Source organism: Phacochoerus africanus, chromosome 4 (assembly GCF_016906955.1).
Source record: "Phacochoerus africanus isolate WHEZ1 chromosome 4, ROS_Pafr_v1, whole genome shotgun sequence".
Taxonomy (NCBI): Eukaryota; Metazoa; Chordata; class Mammalia; order Artiodactyla; family Suidae; genus Phacochoerus; species Phacochoerus africanus.
Window position 1 is genome coordinate 4,481,825 of NC_062547.1, and position 21,636 is coordinate 4,503,460.

The window sequence follows — 21,636 nt, forward strand, 5'->3', positions numbered from 1 at the left end:
CTGGAACTGCTGACAGAAGTATAAACTGGGTGATTTTTCTGGTCATGGATATGAAAGGATGTTAAAATCTATACATTCTTTGGCTCACTCTGCTCTAGTGAGTGCATCCTAAGGTGTTTATCCTAAGCCGAAAGTCTCATACATGACACTGACCGAAGAGTTTATAACAGAAAAAAGAGAAATGTCTAAATACAGAAGTCACAGCACACTGTGGGGACCACACAGGATAAACATTCCAGGTCATCCACAAATGTATGGAATTGAAATAATAATGACTGTATCTGCACCAAGGTGCTTTTATCTATCTCATGAAATACAGTAATTAAAAATGACGTGATCATATGAAAACCTGCTCCACATCATTACGTCATCAGAAAAATGCAAATTAAAACCCCGTGATACCACTACACACCAAAAGAAGGACCAAAGTCCAAAACACTGACACCGAATGCCGGGGAGGATGTGGGGGCAGCAGGCACTCTCACTTCCTGCTGGAAGTGCAAACAGCCAGAGGCGGCTGGAAGACAGCTTAGCAGCAGTTCCTTACAAAACTACCCTAAAATCCTTACCATACAACCCAACAATGTTGCTGGCATTTACCCAAAGGAGTTGAAAACTTATGTCCACACAAAAACCTGCAGACAGAGGTTTACAGCAGCTTCATCCATAACTGCCAGTACGTGGAAGCTACACAAGTGTCCTTCAGTAGTAAGTGGAGAGACTTCTCCCCCCGTCTCTTGTTTCTGGGAGGGAAAAGGAACAGTTCTGAAATACACCTGGACATTCTGTTCTTAACAAAGCTGGCCTTCAAAAATACCTATTTTGGAGTTCCTGCTGCTGCATAACAGGATCAGTGGTATCTCTGGAGCTCTGGGATGCAGGTTCAATCCCCCACCCAGCACAGTATCTCAGTGGGTTAAGGATCCAGTGTTGCCACAGCTGTGCCATAGGCTGCAACTGTGGCTCGGATCGGATCCCCGGCCTGGGAACTCCATATGCCATGGAGCGGCCAAAAAAGAAAAAAAAGAAAGAAAAAACAAAAAACCACCTCTTTTACCAAAACCTAACCCACTGGGGTTTTACCAGAACCTAACCTACCTGGAGGAAGGGAAATATCCAACTCCAGCCCCTCTAACCTTCCGCATGAGGAAGGGAAGTACACAACTCCAGGCCACTCTAGCCATCCTGTCCCACCTACGAAAGGAACAAAGCAGAGAAGCACTGGTAAAGGTCACAGTTCAGGGGTGCGGGCTCACCCAGAGACGGAGACCGTGTCACAGGACCATAGAGCACTCCCCCCACATCACCACTGCAGCTCTAAAGGCCTATTCTTCACAGCTCCTTTGACCAGTGATTACATCCGTCTTTCAAAAACAGATTACTAAAAGGCAAAAAACACAGTTTGAAGAACTGAACAAGCACCAGAATCAGTCACGTATGTCAGAAATGTTGGAATTATCAGACCAGGAATTTTCTGAATTATGATGAACAAGCTAAAAGCTTTAACAAAAAAAAAGGCTGACAACATGCAGTAACAGACGAATAATGTAAAAAGATAAAAATCCTAGGAATCAAAAAGAAAAAAAAGCTAGAGACCGAAACACTGTAATGGAAATGAAGAATACCTTCCAATACAACAGTGTAAGTCAGCTAAATGCCAATAAAATTAAATTCAAAAGAAAGACAAACAGACTGAAGACTGCCTTCAATAAGCTCATTGGCAGACTGGACACAGCTGAGGAAAGAAACTGAGCATGAAGATGAGACACTATGAACTTCCAAAGTGGAAACACAAAGAGAAAAAAAACTGGGGTAGGGGGAGCAGGGGCAGGGAGCAGAATATCAAGAACTATGGGGCAACTACCAAAGGCATAACGTATATGCAATAGGAATGCCAGAAGGAAACGGGGAAAAAAAGAAAAAACATTTGAAGAAATAATGACTGAGAATGTTCTCCAAAATGTCATATACCAAACCACAGATCCAGAAATCTCAAAGAACACCAAGCTGGATAAATGCGAAACAAAAACAAGAACAAAAACCTACACACAGGCATATGATAAATTTCCTACAAGAAACCCACTTTAAACACAGGGACACGTATAGGTTAATAGCAAAGGGACATACAGCAGAAATTGGCTCAACATTGTAAGTCAACTATACTCTAATAATAATAAAAAAAGTAAAGGGATGGAATTACGCTTACTAACACTAATAAAACAAAGTGGGAGCAGAATTGCCTTTGTGGCTCAGCAGTAATGAACCTGATTAGTACCCACAAGGATGCGGGTTCCATCCCTGGCCTTGCTCAGGGGGTTAAGGATCCAGCATTGCCACGAGCTGTGGTGTAGGTCATGGATGCGGCTCGGATCCCACATTGCTATGGCTGTGGTGTAGACTGGCAACTGTAGCCCTGATTTGACCCTGGGCCTGGGAACTTCCATATGCTGCGGGTGCAGCCCTAAAAACCAAAAAAAGAAAAAAAAAGTTATTACAAAGGGAAAGGGGGGTTGTCAACACTCCAAAAAGACCTAACAATCCTTAATGTTATGTATCTCACAACAGAATTACAATTCATCAGTCAAAACTGGATAAAACAGCAAGGAGAAATAGATGAATTCACTACAATAACTCAGGTCTTCAATCCTCCTCTGTACAAAATGGACAAATCCAGCAGGCAGAAAATCAGTGAAGACACAACGGAACTCAACAGGGCCATCAATCAACGGCATGTAATTGACATGCCTGGACTACTTCGCCCAACAACAGCCTATCACACATTCTTCTCAAACTCATGTAGAACGTTCACCAAGATAGGCCACATTCTACGAAACTCACCTTAACAAATTTAAAAGAACAGAAATCATCCAATGTCTGCCCTTAAACCACAATGCAATTAAAGTAGAAATTAGTAACAGAAAGATAGCTAGAAAACCCCTAAGTAGGAGTTCCCGTGGTGGCGCGCAGTGGTTAACAAATCCGACTAGGAACCATGAGGTTGCGGGTTCCGTCCCTGCCCTTGCTCAGTGGGTTAAGGTTCTGGCGTTGCTGTGAGCTATGGTGTAGATTGCAGACGCAGCTCAGATCCCGTGTTGCTGTGGCTCTGGCGTAGGCCGGAGACTACAGCTCCGATTAGACCCCTAGCCTGGGAACCTCCATATGCTGCGGGAGCAGCCCAAGAAAAACCCTAAGTACTGCAAAATTAAACATCACACTTCTAAATAACACATGACTCAAAGAAGAAAAAAAGAGAATTTTTTAAATGTTTGGACAAAATGAAATTACAACTTACTGAAATTTAGGGGATACAGCAAAAACAGTACTTAGACAAAAAGGTATAGTATTGAAAGCATATATTAGAAAAGAAAGATCTAAAATCAATAAACTGGAGTTCCCGTCGTGGCGCAGTGGTTAACGAATCCGACTAGGAAGCATGAGGTTTCGGGTTCGATCCCTGGCCTCACTCAGTGGGTTAACGATCCCGCGTTGCTGTGAGCTGTGGTGTAGATTGCAGACTCGGCTTGGATCCCGCGTTGCTGTGGCTCTGGCATAGGCCAGTGGCAACAGCTCCGATTAGACCCCTAGCCTGGGAACCTCCATATGCCGTGGAAGCGGCCCAAGAAATGGCAAAAAATAAATAAAAAAAAGACCAAAAAAATAAAATAAAATAAAATAAATAAAATCAATAAACTTTCACCTAAGAAAACTAGATAAAGAAGAACAAATTCCAAACTAAGCAGAAAACTGAAATGATAAAAATGAACGTAGGAAAGAAATTATGTAATTTCCTGGTGGCTCAGCAGGTTAAGGATCCAGCATTGTCACTGCTATGGTTTAGGGTCAATCTCCAGCCTGGGAACTTCTGCATGTCACAGGCACAGCAAAAGAAAAAGACAAAACTTGGAGTTCCCATCATGGCACAGCAGAAATGAATCCGAATAGGAACCACGAGGTTGCGGGCTTGATCCCTGGCCTTGTTCAGTGGGTTAAGGAGCCGGCGTTGCTATGAGACGTGGTATAGGTCGCAGACCTGGTTCGGATCCCGTGATGCTGTGGCATAGGCCAGGGACTGCAGCTCCAATTGGACCCCTAGCCTAGGAACTTCCATATGCCGTGGGTGAGGCCCTAAAAATCAAAAAAGAAAGAATGAAAGAAAGAGACAAAACCAAAAGCTGTTTCTTTTTTATGGCCACAATTGTAGCATGTGGAAGTTCCCAGGCCAGGAATCAAACTCAAGCCACACTAGCAATCAGAGCCACAGCAGTGGCAATGTCAGGTCTTTAGCCTGCAGAGCCACCAGGGAACTCCCAGAAGCTGATTCTTATTGGGGAAAAAAAAAAAATCAATAAAAATGCTAAGGATTCAGCATTGCCACTGCTATGGTATGGGTTTGATCCCTGGCCCAGGAACTACTAGACTACTCATGCCACTGGCGCAGCACGCCCCAAAAAATGCTTTTTTAATAGGCCTATTAACTATTAAATAAATTGAATCAATCATTAATAATCTTCTACATCAGAAAGCACCATGCTGGAGTTCCCGTCGCAGCACAGTGGTTAACGAATCCGACGAGGAACCACGAGGTTGCGGGTTCGATCCCTGCCCTTGCTCAGTGGGTTAATGATCCGGCATTGCCATGAGCTGTGGTGTAGGTTGCAGACACGGCTCGGATCCCGGGTTGCTGTGGCTCTGGCGTAGGCCGGTGGCTACAGCTCTGATTAGACCCATAGCCTGGGAACCTCCATATGCCGCAGGGGCGGCCCAAGAAATGGCAAAAAGACAAAAAAAGAAAGAAAGAAAGAAAGAAAGCACCATGCTCAAATGGGTGAATTCTACCAAACAGGAAAGAAAAAACTCTAACCATTTCTATAATCTCTATCAAGAGGGAGAAGGGTTACTGCCTAACTCATTCTGAGACAAGCTTTACGAGAAAACTAAAGGTCAATACCTCCCATAAAAACAGACGCAAAATTCCTCAAGAATATATTAGCAAATTGAATCCAACAGGTATAAAAAGAATTACAAACCAAATGGGATTTACCCCGGGGTATGCAAGGCTGGTCTGACGTTCAAAAGTCAATTAATGGGATGCTCATGCCTTCAACGGACTAAAGAAAAATCACATTGATCGATGCAGGAGAAGCATCTGATAAATCCCAGCACCTGGAGTTCGAATCATGCCACAGCACAAACGAATCCAACTAGGAACCATAAGGTTGCAGGTTTGATCCCTGGCCTCACTCAGTGGGTTAAGGATCCAGCGTTGCCGTGACCTGTGGTGTCGGTTGCAGATGCAGCTCAGATCCGGCGTTGCTGTGGCTCTGGCGTAGGCCAGTGGCTACAGCTCCGATTCAATCCCTAGCCTGGGAAACTCCATATGCCACAAGTGCAGCCCTAAAAAAATAAATTAAGTAATTAAATAATAATGATAATCCAGCACCCATTCATGATAAAAACTAATCAGCAAACTTAAAATAGAGGGGCATTTCCTCAACCTGATAACATCTACAAAAACCCTACAGCAAACATCATACTCAAGAATGAGAGACTCAAAGTTTTCCCACTAAGATCAGGAACAATTCTAATTAAATCCCAATCAAGGAAGTTCCCTTGTGGTGCAGTGGGTTAAGGACCCAACACTGTCATGCAGCGGCTTAGGTGGCTGCTGTGGCATGGGTTTGATCCCTAGCCAGGGAGCTTCCACAAGCCATGGGCACAGCCAAAAAAAAAGAGACAAAATATGATAAATCCCAGTCAAAACTCTAGGAAGTTATTTCGTGGCTATTGATAAACTGATTCTAAAGTTTCTAAAGTATATGGAGAGATAAAGGACCCAAAATAGCCAACTCAATATTAAAGGAAAAGAACAAAGTCAGAGGATGGGCATCATTCCACTTACTGGTACTGATGAGAGAAAAGACAAACAGATCAATGGAAGAGAACAGAAAGCCCCCAACAGACCCGTACAAACACAATCAACTGGCCTCTGACAACAGAGCTAAAGCAGTACACTGAAGCGAAGAAGTCCTTCTAACAAATGGTACTGGAACAACTGGACGTCAAATGCAAAAAAAAAAAAAAAAAAAAAACCAGGTGTTCCCGTTGTGGCGCAGTTGTTAACGAATCCGACTAGGAACCATGAGGTTGCGGGTTCGGTCCCTGCCCCTGCTCAGTGGGTTAACGATCTGGCGTTGCCGTGAGCTGTGGTGTAGGTTGCAGACGAGGCTCGGATCCCGGGTTGCTGTGGCTCTGGTGTAGGCCGGCGGCTACAGCTCCGATTCAACCCCTAGCCTGGGAACCTCCATATGCCGCGGGAGCGGCCCAAAGAAATAGCAACAACAACAACAACAAAAAAGACAAAAAGACAAAAAAAAAACAAAAAAACAATCTATACACAGATCTTACACTCTTAATAATTAACTCAAAACAGATCACAGATACCTAAAGTAAAATACAAACCCATAAGCCTTCTAGAAGATGACATAAGAGATAACCTAAATACCCTTGTGCAAGGGACTGGATGTTTCTGTCCCTTCAAAATGTGTATGTGGAAATCTTACCTCTCAGGATGATGGTACTGGGAAGTGGGGCCTTTGGGAGAGAATTAGGTCATGAGGGTGGGACCTCATGAATGGGACCAGTGCCATTACAAAAGGGACCCCAGGACTTCCTGTTGTGGCCTAGCAGGTCAAGAATCCCATACAGTGTCCATGATGATGCAGGTTTGACCCCTGGCCTCACTCAGCGAGTGGGTTAAGGATCTGGAGTTGCCACAAGCTGCAGTGTAGGTTGCAGATGTGGCTCAGATCTGTGCTGCTGTGTGGGGCAGGCCAGCTGCAGCTGCAGCTTTGACTGGACCCCTACCCTGGAGCTTCCATGTGCTGCAGGTGCAGCCATAAAAAAAGGAAAGAAAAGGGGCTGGAGAGATTCCCTGCCCACTCTCTGCCACGTGAGGGTGCAATGAGAGGATGGCTGCCTGCAACTCTGAAGAGGGCCCCCACTAGACCCGGACCATACTGGCACTCTGATCTCAAATTTCTAGCCTCCAAAACTGTGACAATAAAATACATTTCTGTTTTTATAAGCCACTCACTCCATGGTATTATGTTAAAGCAATCCACACTAACTCTGGACTTTTTAGATACAGCACCACGGAAAAGCATGATTCATGAGAGAAATAATTGATAAGTCAGATGTCATTAAAAGTAAAACCTTTGGCTTTGCAAAAGACAATGCAGTGTTTCTACAGCTCCAGGATACAGGTTCGACCCCTAGCCCAGCAGTGTGAATTTAAAGGATCCCGCATTGCTGCAGCTGAGGCACAGGCTGCAACTTCAGCTCAGATTTGATCCCTGGCCCTGGAACTCCATATGCCCCAGGGCAGCCAAATAAGAAGAAAGGAGAAAAAAAGATTTCAAAACTAAAGCCAGTAAGGGAGTTTCCACTGTGGCTCAGTGGGTTAAGAACCCTAACAGTGTCCCTGAGGACGAAAGTTCCATCCCTGGCCTCGCTCTGTGGGTATGGCATTGCCACAAGCTGCAGCATAGGTCGAAGCTGCAATTCGGATCCTGCGTTGCTGTGGCTGTGGCATAGCATGGCAGCTACAGCTCCAATTCAACCCCTAGAATGGGAACCTCCATATGCTGCAGGTGGCCGCTAAAAAGCGGGGGGGGGGGGGGGGGGGGGGGGGGGGGGGGGGGGGGGGGGGGGGGGGGGGGGGAACAGGACTGGAGTTCCCATCGTGGCTCAGCGGAAACAAATCTGACTAGTATCAATGAGGACACAGGTTCGATCCCTGGCCTTGCTCAGTAGGTTAAGGATCCAGCATTGCCATGAGCTGTGGTGTAGGTCGCAGACATGGCTCAGATTCTGAGTTGCTGTGGCTGTGCTATAGGCCGGCAGCTGTAGCTCTGATTTAACCCCTAGCCTGGGACCCTCCATATGCCACAGGTACGGCCCTTAAAAAAAAAAGGCAAAAAATAAAAGATGAACATCCTACCCTTATCTCTAGGTAAAAAGAATTAAAATAATTCAAGTAATGAAGCAAGCACAAGTGACAACGGTAACAGCAGGCACTGGGCAAACAAAATAGGAAGAGACACGATTACATCTACCAGGTAAGGCAGGTAGGTGCGTACAGGCAGCTGCCGAGGGTTTACACCAATCAAGAGGCCATTCAATGCTAACTGACGCCAAAACCCAGAAAACGTGAGGCCTGATGATACAGTGCGCGGCAGGGACGGAATCTACTTCCTTCTGAGGAGAAACACAAACATGCCCGGGAATGTTTAATACTCACAACAACTCTGCTAAGCCAGCTCTCTCTCTACTCCGTGCCCCCCACAGTCCTTTCTCATTCTTTCTTCACTGCCTGAGAGAGTACCAACCTTTATTTCTTGAAGTTTGATGAAAACAACAGTCATAATGCCTATGCATTTCAAACTCCTTGGCCTCACTGAAGACTACTGGGACGGGACGAGAAGCAGTTCTTTTAACTCTTTGCTCCCGGGCTCAGCACCGCTGGCAGCAAAGCCCTAATAACCCTGCCCCATTTACAAGGTCCACTAACCAAGGTGTCACAACACGAGTTCCAGCCTAGCCCAGCCGATGCCGTTACGTCCCTCCATGCCTTTCCGTTTCCGATTGCCTCTTTTCATTCATTAGTCAGAGTAAAGAAAGGCTTTTGATATAAAGATGTAAGTATAAAAACCATCCCCCCTCTCCCTAAGGAGAGGCTGAACCCCACTCTTAGGCTTTTCCGTAGGCAGACTGGACTGATACTCTAATTTGACCCACATCCCTTTTCCAGATTGTTTTTGGTGTTACTTGCCTAGAGTCACATTTAAGGTTCACTAAATGTTTTCTAGCAATCAAATGATCCCATTTTAAAAAGATAATTATCCTTGAAATCTTTCCCATTTCTGGATATAAAAAGAGCTACCACGTGAAGCAGTAAAAAAAAATCTCTAAGAAATTCCTTACTGACACAGGAACACTCCACATTAAAGGACAGGGAAAAATCACATTTGCCAGCTCTCAACAAAATGAACATCCTCTATCATCTGTAATTTGTAAAGTTTTTAAAACACAGATTGACACATATACAAACAATATCTGGTACTTGATTATTCAGAAGGTGCAAGACACCAAAAGAGCAATCCAATATAAAAGACAAGACCAGCAATCTAAAAATAAAAAATAAAAAATAAAAGACTAAACATGTCTGCTGGACTGGCCCACATGAGAACACCTCAAATTCCTGGATAAGGAACAACTGACAGCTAACGTCTAATTAATCTCAACAGCAACAATGGAAAGACAGCAAAGTGCTCAGGGAATATAATCACCCCCCCCCCATTGGAAATTAGGCAAAACTGCCCCTCAAGACAGACAGTACTGGAGCTCCCACTGTGGCATAAGAGGATTGGTGGCATTTCTGCAGCACCAGGATGCAGGTTCAATCCCCAGCCAAGCACAGTGGGTTAAAGGATCCAGTGCTGCTGCAGCATAGACCACAACTGTGGCTCAGATCTGACCCCTGGCCCGGGAACTCCACATGCCCCCGGGAGGCCCAAAAGAAAGGGGAAAAAGAAAAAGAGAAAAGAAAAAAAAAAAAGGACGACAGTATTTTAGGGAGTTCTCAGGTGGCCTAGTGGGTTAAGGATCTGGCACTGTCACTACAGTGACTTGGGTTTGATCCCTGGCCTGGGAACCTTCAGTGACCACCAGTGTGGGCCCTGCCCCCCCCCCAAAAGGAATGACAAATTGTGCTAGTCGCTGGGAACTTAACAATTCTAAACTTGTAGGCAAAAAGTAAAACTGAGAGAACTACGTGAATTTGATAAATCTTCTATCATAATGGGATTTTAACAATAACCCTTTCTGTAACTGATAAAACAGGCAGATTATACTAGTTAAGACTCTAGTTTAAATGTGAATTCAATTAAGATGTTTCATCTAAAAGAAATGGGAAAAACTTATTGTAAAATTAAAAACACACATGGAACAAATCTGCCGCAAACGAGCCACCATTAAAACAGCCTCAACAAATTTCAAAGGTTCAAAAACACACTGGACCACATTTTATTAGCAGGACATATGTTAACAATCACTAAAAAAGATTAGGAGACAGATACACCAAGATTTTTCAACATACTTTCTAAACTTCTAAATCAAGGGAAAAAAATCAAAATGAAAATATGAATATATTCAGAACTGAAAGATAAAAATTCTGCATAGCCAAGCTCCTGAGATGTAGCTACAGTGCTGTTTAAAGAGTTAATTAGTACTTTATTTACATATACATATATATCTTATGTATATTAAAAAGCTTAAAATTGTGCTGCTAAAAAGAGGGGGGAAAAAAACTGGAGTTCCTGTCATGTCTCAGTGGAAACGAATCTGACTAGGAACCATGAGGTTGCGGGTTCAATCCCTGGCCTCAGTCAGTAGGTTAAGGATCTGGCGTTGCCATGAGCTGTGGTGTGGATCGCAGACACAGCTCGGGTCCCTCAATGCTGTGGCTGTGGTGTAGGCCAGCAGCTGTGGCTCCAATTTGACCCCTAGCCTGGGAACCTCCATATGCTGCAGGTGCAGCCCTAAAAAGCAAAAAAAAAAGCTTATGATTAATGACCTAAGCATCCTGTTCAAGAAGTTAATTACTAAAAATGACTAAAAATTAATTACAAATCAGGAGTTCCTGTCATGGCGCAGTGGTTAACGAATCCGACTAGGAACCATGTGGTTGGGGGTTCGGTCCCTGCCCTTGCTCAGTGAGTTAAGGTTCTGGCGTTGCTGTGAGCTATGGTGTAGATTGCAGACGCGGCTCAGATCCCGTGTTGCTGTGGCTCTGGCGTAGGCCGGAGGCTACAGCTCCGATTTGACCCCTAGCCTGGGAACCTCCATATGCTGCAAGAGCAGCCAAAGAAATAGCAAAAAGACCCCCCCCCCAAAAAAATTAATTACAAATCAGGCAGATTCAAGAGATAAGAAATCTGAATTTTCTGCCAATGTATCTGAAAATGCAGACAAATTTTAGAAGAATGTAAATTATAGGGAGTTCCCACTGTGGTTCAATGGATTATGGATTAGGATGCAGGTTCTATCCCTGGCCTCCTTCAGTGGGTTAAGGATCCAGCATTTCCATGAGCTATGGTGTAGGTCATGGATGCAGCTTAGATCTGGGGTGGCTGTGGCCAGCAGCTACAGCTCCAATTTGACCCCTAGCCTGGGAACTGCCATACGCCGCAGGTATGGCCCTAAAAGTAAATTACCAAATGTGACTGGAAAAAATATTCTTAATGACCCTACAAATATGAAAGCAACCACATCAGCACTTTATCATCATTTTTATTATAGTTGATTTACACTGCTGTGCCAATTTCTGCTGTACGGCAAAGTGACTTAGTCACACACATACATGTGATATATATATACACATACACACATGCACACACACATTCTTTTTCTCAGACTACCTTCCATCATGTTCTATCCCAAGAGACTGGATATAGTTCCCTGTGCTATACAGTAGGACAAATCAGCAATTTTAAAACCTAAGACAGGAGTTCTCCTCTGGCACAGTAGGTTAAGGATTCAGTGTGGTCACTGCAGCATCTAGGGTCACAGTTGTGGAGCAAGTTCCATCCCTGCCCTGGGAACTTCTATACGCCACGGGCATGGCCAAAAAATAAATTAATTAATTAAATAAAGTAAAATAAAATCAAAGACAGAAAACACCAAGCCCTGATGGGTTTACAGGCAAGTTTTAGCAAACACTGAAGGAACAAGTAATTCCAATTTTACATATACACTCTATAAGAAAAAGAAGGAAATACAACAGCTCACTTTATTAGACTAGAATAACTTTGATGATAAAACTCATCAGGGATGATGCAAAAAAGGAAAATCAGAAACCAGTCTTACCAATGAATATATATATATAAAAATCCTAAGATATTAGCAAGTAAAAAAAAATGCCAAAAATACATACCAAAAATAAAGCAAAAAAAAAGTTGTGGTTTTATTTTAAAAGATTACGTCATGACATCTTCAAGCCAGATTTAACCCAGAAATGGGACGTTTACTTCACATTGCTTTTAGAACAATTTTTTCACATTACCAGATTAAAGAAGAAAAACTGTATTATCATCTCAACAGATGCAGAAAGTGCATTCAAGTTCAATACAATACCTACATGTGATTTTTTTTTTTTTAATTCTCCACAAACTAAGATTGAAGGAATCTTCCTCAACCTGTCAAAGAAAAAAAAAAAACCATCCGCACATTTAATGGTGCAGGACAGAAGCAAGCATCTGCTTAAAACCAGGACTACGGCAGGATGCCTGCCATCACCATCCACACTCCTCCCGGGACGGCTGCCTGGAGCAGTGCAGTAACATGGAAAGAGTAAAAGGAACGCAGAGAAATGAACTGTCCTTGTTCGACGATGAGATTATCTACCGAACAGCCCCAAGAGTCCACAAGCACATCATTAACTTAGGAGAAATTACCCAATGGGAGCTGCACATGAAGTCACCTGCATTTCCATTTACCAGCAAAAGAAAATGCAACTTAAAAAAAGTCATTTAGGAGTTCCTGTCATGGCGCAGTGGAAACCAATCAGACTAGGAAACAGGAGGTTTCGGGTTCGATCCCTGGCCTCACTCAGTGAGTTAAGGATCTGTCCTTGCTGTGGCTGTGGTGTAGACTGGCAGCTGCAGCTACGATTCGACCCCTAGCTTGGGAACCTCCACATGCCATGGGTGCGGCCCCAAAAAGACGAGGGGGAAAAAAAAAAGTCATTTAAACAGCAATCAAATAATAAATCAGAAAAATGTGCAAGACTTGTAGGGAAAAAAATGTAAAACTTTTAAAAAGACAGCTTCCTGGGAGTTCCCACTGTGGCAGTGGGTTTAATGATCCAGCTGGTCTCTGTGGAGGTGCTGGTTCAACACCGGGCCCAGCCCAGTGGGTTAAGGATCCAGCGTTGCTGCAGCTGTGGTGTAGGTACAGCTGCGGCTCAGATTCAATCCCTGGCCCAAAAGGAAAAAAAGAAAACCTTCTATAAACCAAAAATCTATTTCCTCTTCTACTTGGGTAGTATTAGGGCTAGAAGATAAAATGAGATACTAAGATCCATCTTTGCCCTTTTATTCCATGCTTTTGATAAACACTTTTTTAAAAAAATCCCATAAACACAGTAAAAAGACAGGTCACAAAATGCGAAAAGATATTTGTCACAGAAATAACTACATAAGAATTTCTGGAGTTCCCGTCGTGGCGCAGTGGTTAATGAATCCCACTAGGAACCATGAGGTTGCGGGTTTGGTCCCTGCCCTTGCTCAGTGGGTTAAGGATCCGGCGTTGCCGTGAGCTGTGGTGTAGGTTGCAGACGCGGCTCAGATCCCGCATTGCTGTGGCTCTGGTGTAGACCGGTGGCTACAGCTCCGATTGGACCCCTAACCTGGGAACCTCCATATGCCGTGAGAGCGGCCCAAAGAAATAGCAAAAAGACCAAAAAAAAAAAAAAAAAGAATTTCTAAGAGCTCCTGCTGTGGCACAATGAACTGAGAATCCCAAATGTCTATCAACTGATAAAATGGATAAAGAACACATGGTGTGTCCATACGATGGAACATTATTCGGCAACCAAATGCAGCAAAGTACCGACACTAACACATGCTTCACCATGGACAAACCTTGAAAACGTGCTAGATCAAAGAAGCTGGTCACAAAAGACCACACAGTGTATGATTCCGTGTATATGCAACGTCCAAAATAGGCATACCCATAGCAAGTCCATCCACGGTCGCCTAAGGGTTAGGTGGAAATGGAGAGCGACTACTAATGAATACATGGTTTCCTCTAGAATGATGAAATGGTCTAAATTTAGACTGTGATCATGACACAATTTTGCGAATACACTGAAACCCATTCAACTGTACACTTTCAGTGGGTGAATTTTAGGAGATCCCACTGTGGCGCAGCAGGTCCAGGATCCAGCCATTGTCTCTGAGTCGTCGCAGGTTCGACCCCCAGTCTAGAGCAGTGGGTTAAGGATCCAGCATTGCCACGGCTGTGACGTAGGTGGCAGGTGTGGCTCAGATTCAATCCCTGGCCTGAGAACTTCCATATGCTGCGGATGTGGCCAAAAAAAAGGGAAAAAACGGAGGTGGTTTTTAACATATGAATTATATCTCAATAAAGCTATTATTTTATAAATGAGATGTAAGTTCACACCCACCAAACTGGCAAATTTTTAAAAAAAAAGTCTGACAAGTAGTTCCTGTTGTGGCTCAGTGGTAACAAACCCAACCAGTACCCGTGAGGACATGGATCTGGCACTGCCAAGAGCTGTGGTGTAGGTCGCAAATGGCTCAGATCTGGTGTGGCTGTGGCTGTGGCCAGCAGCTGCAGCTCCAATCTGACCCTAGCCTAGGAACCTCCACATGCCCTGAGTGCAGCCCTAAAAGCAAAAACGGTGACAATGCCAAGAGCTGGCAAGGATGTACAACAACAATGCTGGGAAGAGGCAAACCTGTCCAACTCTTCTGGAATACGATTCACGCCACCACCACCATTAAAGCCATACAGGTCCTGCTACCCTGCAGCTCTAATTCCCCCCAGGCTCTGAACCCTTGAGAATGTTCTCGCACTTGTTCAAAGCCTCACGGTTTCTTTAGTGGAAACCATCCACTAAATGAAAGGACAGAGAATAAAATGAGGTATATTCAGTCTGAAATAGAACACAGAAATGGAAAGAAAAAGAAAAAAAAAACTACAGCTACACCCATCAACGTAGACAAAACTCAGTCTGCATGACCTCACTTCCCTTTCTCTCCAGCTTCGAGTCCACACCGCAGCATTACAGTCGCTCCCTGGGCCTTCTGCTCTGCAGCTTCTGCTCTCTGGCCTGGGAAACCCACACCTGCAACACTGCGTGCTCTGCTTCCAGGAGAAAGAACACAACTGCTCTTCACCTTCAACTCAGGACGACTCCTCTCAGGAGGCCAGTCCATGCTGCTAATCCATTCACACTCTTACTTTCCCATAGAATACTCCATACCTTCTCCTCTCTTCCCACACCTCACCCACCCCTACCCACCCTCATTCCCACTGAGAACTTCTCCCCATTTCACTGAGAAAAAAAAAAGAAGAAAATGTCCCCGCTCCCACTAGCACAACTCCTCTACTGTGCTCTTTCTCCTCTCACCAAGGAAGAGCCCAGAGACTCTCCATTGGGCCCATTCCCTGTCACTTCCCAAGTACGTGGCTCCAACAGAGGCTGTAAAGAGACCCTCCGGCTCCGCTGGTGGAGATGTAGGGTGGTGCACCCCCCATGAAAAGCAGTGTGGAGGTTACTTAAAAAACTAAATACAGAACTACCACATGATCCAGCAATCCCACTCCTGGGCATATGTCCCCAGAAAACCGTAATTCGAAAGGATACAGGCACCTCGATGTTCACTGCAGCACCATGTAGAAAAGCTAAGACATGGAAGCAACCTAAATGTCCACTGACAGAGGAGTGGATGAGGAAGACGTGGTACAGATACACAACGGAATATTACTCGGCCTTAAAAAAGAACAAAATAATGCCATTTGCAGCAACATGGATGGACCTAGAGATTATTATAATAAGAGAAGTCAGAAAGATAAAGACAAATATTATGAGATCACTAATAAGTGGAATCTAAAAAAAAAAAAGGTACAAACAGATTATAAGATTTCAAAACCAAATTTATGGTTACCAAAGGGAAGGGGGATGGACTGGGAGGTTGGGACTGGCACAGACACACTCTTATATACTAAATCGAATGGTAATCGGGGAAATCTACCCAACACTCTGTGATAGCCTATATGAGGACAGAATCCGAAAAAGAATGGATATATATGCATATGGCTGATTCACTTTGTTGTACACCTGATATCAACCCAACACTGTAAGTCAACTATGCTTTGATGTAAATTTGTTTAATGGCTCCATCAAGTGTCCCCTCTCCCACATTATCAAATTGTTCACTCCGTACAGTTCATTTCCCGCCAGTGTTACAATAATGCTGTAATTTCTGCCATCTCAACAAAACCTCCTCAGGATCCCAAACCTCCCTTTAGCATCGTGGCAAGTGCCCAGGAAAGGGCGTTCTCTATCTGCTGTCCTTTTCTCTCAATCCCTTGTGAACCCTCCCTTCCAGGCTTTTCCTGCACCGCCGTGTGGGGGCTGCTCTTGTCAAGATCGTCAATGACCTGTGTGCTGCCAAAGCCACAGGACAAGTCTGGGCCCTGAAGACAACATTTCCGTGCCTTCAAAGATGCAAGGCTCGCCAGGTTCTCTACTTCAGAGGCTGCCCGACTGCATTTTCCTTGCTGACGCGGCCCTCCCACAATCTTCCATCACAAGCAAAAATCCCTGGTGGGTATCACCCTTCACTCCACTCTCACACCCATATTCGATCCGTCAGCAAATCCCATTGGCTCTACCTTCTTTTTTTTTTTTTTTGCCTTTTCTAGGGCTGCTTCCCCCGGCATATGGAGGTTCCCAGGCTAGGGGTCTAATCGGCGCTGTAGACGTCGGCCTACACCACAGCCACAGCCACATGGGATCTGAGCCGCATCTGTGACCTACACTACAGCTCACAGCAACGCCAGATCCTTAACCCACTGAGCAAGGCCAGGGATCGAACCCACAACCTCATGGTTCCTAGTCAGATTTGTTAACCATTGCGCCACAACGGGAACTCTCAGCTCTACCTCCAAGATGCATCCACCATCCGCCCGGTGCCCATTCAGTCCAAGCTGCCATTACTGTCCTGCTGGATCCTGGGCAGCATGGGAGCCCCATTCGTAACAGTTTCAGGGGGACCTTTTTAAAAACATAAATCGGATCTTACATCATACCTCTCCTCCAAACACTGCAATGACCCCCCATCCCAGTCAGAGGAACAGGCAAAATCCTAACAGTCTGTGTGACTGACTCTCATCCCCCCTTCCTCTCTGACCTTCACTCCTGCCACCCTCCCTCAGGCTCTCCCTCCAGCTAGGCTGGCCTCTCTACCGTCCCTCCAACAGGGCAGCACCCAAGCACACTGGCCTATGCCTGTGACACTCCCCTCCCCCTTCCCTCACCTTAGCCACATGGCTCCTGTCACCTCCCACGTTCGAGTCTCAGAAGGCCCATCCTGACCTGCTTTTGATCTGCAAACAACCTGACCCACCCACTTCCCAGCTTGACTTTGCTCCCAGACGTATCACCACGCAACCGCTGTGCCTTTAACCTATCTGTTAACTGTTTCCCACTAAAACTTAAGTTCCAGAGGTCAGGGACAAGGTCTCCTTTGCTCACTGCTAATACAACGAGCACCAGACCATGTCTTAGCACCTAAGATACAAATAAGTACTCAAATATCTGAACAAATGAATCTCAAAAACACTAAGAGAAGGAGTTCTCATCATGGCTCAGCAGAAACGAATCTGACTAGCATCCATATGGACTCAGGTTCAATCCCTGGCCTCGCTCAGTGGGTTAAGTTAGGATCTGGCATTGCCATGAGCTGTGGTGTAGGTCGCAGACACGGCTTGGATCTGGCGTTGCTGTGCATGCCGCAGTTGCGGCCCTAAAACAAACAAACAGTAAGGAGGGGTTGAGTTACTGAACAAAATGATTCCATTTTCAGAAAGACATGCAAAAATTAAGTTACATTATATAAGGATATATTCACAGTTGGCAACACCATAAATTAAGACAAGAAAATGATACATGCAGCATAGTGCTTGCAGTGGGGAGGTCAGAAGAAGGAGTGGTCAGGGGAGAACATACAGGAAGCCAAAGGGGGAGTGACAACGTTCTATTTCTTAAGCTGGTGAGTGGGCACACAATTGTAGGTTAACATTTACTATCTGTACACGATGATATATACTTTGGATATACGATCGCATTAAAAATTTCAAAAAGCGAGTTCCCTGGTGGTCTAGTGGTTAGGACTCTGTGCTTTTACCACTGCAGTCTAGGCTCAATTCCTGGTCTGGAAACTGAGATCCCAGATCAAGCCACTGAACAATGCATCCAGAAATAACAATAAATCAACATAAACAGTAAAAAAAAAAATAGGTCAGAGCAGGACAAATTCAACCTGCCACCTGTTTTTGCAAATAAAACTATATTTTGAAAAAACAGGAATTCTCCGGTGGCTCAGCAGGTTAGGAGTGTGGCATTGTCACTGCCATAGCTCAGGTCACTGCTGTGGGATGGGTTCAACCCCTGGCCCAGAATTTCCACCTGCTCGGGCAAGGCCAAAAACAAAAACACAACAAAACGAATACATGAGAAGACAGCCATCTCCATGTGCTTACAGGTTGACTATGGTGACTTTCCGACTCTGGCAGAACTGAGGCGTTAGAGACCACAGAGCCTGCAAAGCATAACATATTTCCTAACTGGCCCTTTACAGAAAAGGGTTGTCTGGTTATAATGTGAAATTTGTAAAGAAATTAACAGCAAAATTTAAAAGATCCAATCATCTGGTAAAATACATGGATCTTTCAAGGCATATGGGACTGTCTCCAAGAGCACAGTCCGTTAAAAAATATGGTATGAGAGCCTCCAAAGCGAATGGAGTTTTTATACTCTCTTAAGTGCCAGAGAGATTTTTAAAAGATAAACGGGGCGGGGGGGGGGGGGGGGAGGCCCCCAGCATGCAGAATTCCCTGGGCCAGGGGTCAAACCAAAGTCACAGCAGCAACCTGAGCCACAGCAGTGACAATGCCAGATCCCCAACTGCTAGGCCACCAGGGAACTCCGTAATGTCTCCTTAAAAAGCAAAGTGCAAAACTTCAAATTTATGATCTCTACTCCCACCGCAGTAGGAAAATGTTACCGTAGTTACATAAGTAAAATATAAATGACATAATCCAAACTGGGGAAAAAAAGATCTACCTCCATAACCTCCCTTCACCCACTTCACTGTCACCCTAAATGTCCCCAGAGCAGCTAGCTCATCTCAAAGGTCCTCTATGGTCCCGTGATATTCCATTTCACTTCCTCAGGGCATTTCATTGCAACTCAGACTCCTTTCTCAACTTTTTTCCATTGTTATTAAGACTGACTGCAGTAGCAATATTAAAACAAATATCACTGTGTGCCAGGCATTGTGTGTTTATGTTTAACACTCATTTCACAGATAAGGAGACTAAGGACAGAGACGTCATTTAATATTATGATTACACAGCTGGAAGACTGTGAGACCCAGAACTCAAAGTCAGCTATTTTAGGGCCTGTGCACTCTTGACCTCCACAAGACACAATGAACTGAGAACAGAGAACAGGTACTAACCTGTGAAAACTCCTTTAGCTTAAAATACCATGCCTATGATAGGGGCCAAACGCATAGCTGAGATATCCATCTCAGAGAATAAATTGAGGACAAGAGGCCAGAGCAGAAAGGGGGCTCACTAAAAGAGTACTGTCTAATCAGAAGGGACAGGGTCTCACGGCAGGCAACAGAGGCAGATGAGACCAGCCCACTGTCCAGAGGCAACAAAAACCTGTGTATCTCTATGTCAACAACACCAAACCAGGGGACACCATCCCCTGATCCACAATGACAGAAACTGACATACTGTCACTTAAAAAAAAAAAAAAAATCAGAAGTTAACCATTCAGGAGTTCCCACTGAGGCTCAGCAGAAACAAACCTGACTAGTATCCGTGAGGATGTGGGTTCAATCCCTGGCCTCGCTCAGTGGGTTAAGGATCCAGTGCTGTCGTGAGCTGTGGTGTTGGTCAAAGATGTGGCTCAGATCCCTCATGGCTGTGGCTGTGGTGCAGGCCAGCAGCTGCAGCTCCAATTCAACCCCTAGCCTGGGAACTTCCACACGCCGAGGGTGTGGCCCTAAAAAGCAAAAAGAGAAAAGAAGTTAACCATTTATTCTTAACTCTCAGTGAGTTCCAGCTGTGATATCATTGTTGCAAAAAAATGACACCTGAAACGGTCTAAGCGGGCCTCCAAAACCCTTAAGAATCACCCAGGAATTGAGATTTCTCTGCTGCCTGCGGTCCATTCTCCAGCATGACCTAAATTTTTCTCTAATATTTAATAACCTCTAAGTTCTGGTCCAGCTCCCAAACCATGCCTCTCATGAAAGGAAGCCCCAGTCAATCAAGTCAATACTTGTCAATGTCCCTCCCACCTCATCTGGGGACTGAAGGCTCAGATTTCACCAAGGTGCAGCCAATGTCTACTAACTACACTAGGCCACCCCAAGTGGGCCTTAGTGGCTAGTCCAACAGCTGCCTTTCCTGCCCCGATTACGGTCTCAGAGCGCCGGGCGTTCTCAGGCAAGCTCCCCTTTCTCTTCCTTCAGTATATCTCTGACGCCAGGGCTACTGCTCAGATTTACATCCAGGTATATAAGGAACTTAAGGCTCCGACTAGCAATCCACACAGCTTTCTCCAAGTATGACTCAACATTCAGTCATACTTTTATTTCTGCAGTCTTTTTATTTTTATTTTCCTGCAGCCTTTTTAGTTTTGCTCCCTAAACGTTTCAAAAAACAATCTTTCATTCCTCTTTCCTCTGGGCCACCAGATTTCAGGGCAGGCAGCCTCGGGGGCACACAGCTCATTCCAAGTCAATACATACGCGCCTGCTGTAAGAAAATCTGGTACTAATAATACCCTGGTCATCTCCAGAGTTGCTGAGACGTACAAAATCAGAGCCTCCTTCTATCAGTTAAAAAGACGTTCAGAACCTATCAAACTTTATTTCCATAAAGTCACAGTCAACCGAGCAGTCTTTACAAATACGTAATCAAACAGGTCAACACTAGCCGGCCAGAACTGAGACGCGGTAAACCTCCCCCACTCAGAGGAGATCTGACCTTCGCCAGCTCAGCGACACATACATGTCCTCGTTAAGGTAAGAGGCCTTTCCAGTACGGCCAGGATTCCCTTGCACTTGCTTCTTTACCATCCAGCCAATCTAGCTGGTATCCAGATGTCAGTCCATGGTCCTTCAAAACTGGAAACCAACTGGGCATGGATCCGGCCAGCAACTCTGCTCTCCCAGTAAAGAAAAGTAACTCAGGAGGGGAGAGAGGAAGAAAGGGGGTTTCCGTAGCAACTAAATCTAAGCCAAAGTCAAAAGGCCACAGAAACACATCTCCAGTCAACCCAGATCCAGACCGCAGCAGGGAAAATCCCATTCTCACCGGAAGCACCATCAATTCCAAGGGTGCTCCAGACGTTTAGCCTGAACCCACAGCAAGCCTCTGGTCGGCATGGAACCAGCCAGAATTCAAGCCTGATCAAGTGACAACGCACATCCAGGAGCAAAAGACAACGTAATGTGGGTAGATCCTACCTGTCACTGCAGACCACCACCAGCATGGCACAAGCGGCACTGCTTTTTCGGGCACACCAAACCCAGGAGGCAAGTGGAAGCAGCTATTTACTTAGTACATATGAAAAACAAAAGTGTAACTATTTTCTTTTTTGGCAAGAGACTTCTGGCAATCTCAACCACCCAACCAGCAAAGTAAGCTCTTTCCTCTGAAGCCTCTAGGGCCTCTCACCAAGCGCCTGCTTACCTACACCTGGTGCAAGTCTAACAAGCTGTGCGATCTGGCCTCACCGCCAGA

General features: G+C 45.0%; 1 protein-coding gene across 8 annotated transcripts in view; it reads right to left on the reverse strand.

The window, feature by feature from the left end:
* PPP6R3 (protein phosphatase 6 regulatory subunit 3) overlaps positions 1 to 21,636 on the reverse strand; it is a 131,750-nt gene that overhangs the window by 104,769 nt on the left and 5,345 nt on the right. Inside the window, exon 2 of one of the 8 annotated variants that reach the window (XM_047775059.1) lies at positions 1,099 to 1,194. The exons of the other annotated variants lie outside the window; for them this stretch is intronic. The gene's annotated coding sequence lies outside the window, so the exon portion shown is untranslated. The remainder of the gene's footprint in view (positions 1 to 1,098; positions 1,195 to 21,636) is intronic. 8 annotated transcript variants of the gene reach the window in all.